Raw genomic sequence first — 3389 nt, 5'->3', positions numbered from 1 at the left:
CACTGCCTCTATCAAGGATAAACTGATTTTCCAAGAAGATGTCATGACGGCTCACAAACACATTGTGATCCTCTGAGACGTAAAAATTGTATCCTAATGACTCTTTAGGATATCCTATAAAACGAGCACTTATGGTCCTAGCCTCTAACTTGTCCGCCTGTAGTCGCTTGACGTGGGCCGGACATCCCCAAATCTTGAGATGACCCAGACTTGGTTTCTTACCATGCCATATCTCATACGGTGTGGTAGGAACGGATTTAGAGGGAACTCTATTCAATAAATAAATCGCTGTGAGTAAGGCATCTCCCCAAAGGAACATAGGTAAATCAGTGAAGCTCATCATGGACCTAACCATATCCAATAGGGTCCGACTCCTCCTCTCTGACACCCCGTTGAGTTGAGGTGTACCCGGAGGTGTCCATTGTGAGACTATGCCGTTTTTCTTGAGATAGTCCCGGAATTCTCCACTAAGGTATTCTCCTCCTCGATCTGATCGAAGAGCCTTAAGAGGTTTTCCAGTTTGTTTTTCTACTTCATTCTTGAACTCTTTGAACTTTTCAAAAGATTCAGACTTGTGTCTCATAAGATACACATACCCATACCGTGAATAATCATCGGTAAAGGTAATGAAGTAAGAATAACGTCCCCTGGCTAGCACATCGAATGGGCCACATACATCTGTATGTATTAGGGTAAGTATTTCAGTGGTCCTTTCCCCATGTCCTACAAAGGGCAGTCTAGCCATTTTTCCTTGAAGACAGGACTCGCAAACTGGATATGACTCGGAAGTCAATGAGCCTAAAAGCCCATCTTTATCCATTTTGTTCATTCTGTCCTCTCCAATATGGCCAAGCCTGAGGTGCCACAAATATCTTTGGTTTATCTCATCTCTAGATCTTTTGGATCCTTTGGCACTCACTTCTTGCTCGGTAATATTCACAGATACATCCATATGTAAATGATAGAGACTGTCGATCATGAAACCACGTGCGACTATTTTATTTCTTAAATAAATAGAACAGCAGTCTTTGTCAAATGTAAAAACATGACCTTCCTGTGCTAGACATGAAACAGAAATCAAATTTCTGCTAGCAATAGGTACATAATAGCAGTCTCTAAGTATTAAACTAAATCCAGACGGTAGTCGCAGATGGTAGGTGCCCACAGCCACAGCAGCAACTTTTGCCCCGTTGCCAACCCGAAGGGTTACCGCACCTTCCGCCAGCCTTCTACTTTCCTTTAGACCCTGCTTGGTAGTGCACAAATGAGCACTAGAACCAGAATCTATAACCCAACTAGAAGTAGAAGAAATCGTTAGATTAGTTTCAATTATGAGCAAGTCTATACCTTCTGAAGGTGTGTCACCTTTCTTGTTCTTCAGGCTCTCGAGGTATGAAGGACAGTTCCTTTTCCAGTGGCCTTCGACATTGCAGTGGAAACATTTTCCTTTGTCGTTAGCCCTTTTCTTTTGAACTTCCTTCTTTGGCTTCTTGTCTTTCTTCTGCTTCTTAGCAGGCTTCTTTTTCTTCCAAGTAGACTTTCTCTTGGAACCAGAAGTCAACTCAGCAGCAAGGACATTGCCCCTTGAACCTTTCAAGGCTCCCTCAGCAGTTACCAACATGTTGATTAGTTCAGTCTTAGTGCATTCAATCTTATTCATGTGGTAGTTTACTATAAACTGACCAAATGAATCAGAAAGTGACTGTAGGATCAAATCCACTTGTAATTCCTTGTGCATGTCCATACCAAGCTTCTCAAGCTCCTCTAGGTCCTTGATCATGGTCAGACCGTGATCATGGACAGACTGCCCCTCGCGCATCTTCGCTTTGAAGAGCCTCTTGGACACTTCAAAACGAGCTGTGCGACTCTGCTCACCATACAACTCTTGCAGGTGTGCCAGTATGTCCCTAGCAGTCTTTATATTTTCATGCTGGCATTGGAGTTCATTAGACATGGATGCCATCATATAGCATTTTACTCTAATGTCATCATCCAACCACTTTTTATGCATTTCACGCTGAACATCAGTAGGACGTGCTGGTAGTGTGGGGATATCTGAATCGAGTATGTAGCCTATCTTCTCACAGTCCAAAACTATTTTGAGATTTCCTAAGCCAGTCTTTGTAATTAGTTCCGGTCAGTCGGTTGGTCTCAAGAATACGGGTCAAAGGGTTTGAAGCCGACATTGTATCTGCAGAGAGTAAAGATTCTAGTTAGACTTTTGTACTTGATGCTAATCTGTTCTAAGGTCTTTTAGAACAAATGTAACTCCCACTATTTTCTCGAATCCCTCACACTCCCCTGGTAGGGAAACGGAAATCCCACACGACTAGGATTTCTAGTGGGTACTGCGGTCCCACCAATTTACATGCCACCTCACCTAACAGTTATTGGTGACACATAGATGGATGAGTGTACAACTCTTGTACAATGCTTCTCAAGCATGTTGCAGTGTAACTTGGTCTCTAAGCCATGAAGACCTCACCTAACAGTTATTGGTCCCATTTCTTAGTTAAGTCAGACCCACCGTATAACCGTAGGAATAAAGTCGTCATTGGGTCCTCACCTAACAGTTATTGGTGCCCAACCCCACCTTTACCCTACAACATCTCATGTCTATAGAGAGGTCCAGCCCCCCTGATGCAACTTGACCACTGTGTCCAGCCGAGACAAATCAACATCAGAAAGGCCTTAGCAGCTCTACTACAGTGGAAGACCTATTGACTTAATATTGGTTAATCAGGTCTTAGTGTTTGCAACTTGAGCCCTTCATAAGAGGTAATCGAACAATTGGCCAGGTAAGCAGGTGGGAGGCTCCCCTTACTCAGAGAGTAAGGTCCTAATTAAGTAACCACCTTTCATACTTTCCTAGACACCAATTAGATCAATTAATCTAATATGACTTGCTCATGTCGGTTCACTCTCGACTTGATTGAGGAGGTTTTGATTTAGGTCTCAATTGGGTTTGCTACATCACATGTAAACCTATCTACCCGACTCGCATTTACATCTCATGCAAACGGCACATCACAGGCAGTTATAATCGCAGCATCAAATTAAAGTTAAACTTTAAATAGGTGATGATCATGGATTCTAATTAGGTCGTATTACAAGCACATGCACATCAATCGATCAAGTGGTCTTCAACTCTTGAATTGGTTCCAAGCCTCCTTGATTCGATCCTTGATCAACTCTTGATCCCATCGCCATCAACCGCTTAGATCACCTTTCATCTCATGCCTTTGCTTCAACTTGATCGTTGATGTACATCACATCACAGAAATACAACCAGATGTAAAATAAAAATAAAAATAATTTACATCTCCTTTTAGGAGGCACGCAGGCCTCTCAAAACATCAAACAAGATGCATACAAGCATCTGAAAAATT

Source organism: Phoenix dactylifera, unplaced genomic scaffold, assembly GCF_009389715.1.
Source record: "Phoenix dactylifera cultivar Barhee BC4 unplaced genomic scaffold, palm_55x_up_171113_PBpolish2nd_filt_p 000610F, whole genome shotgun sequence".
In the NCBI taxonomy this organism is placed as follows: Eukaryota; Viridiplantae; Streptophyta; class Magnoliopsida; order Arecales; family Arecaceae; genus Phoenix; species Phoenix dactylifera.
Note: the sequence above shows the minus strand (reverse complement) of the source record.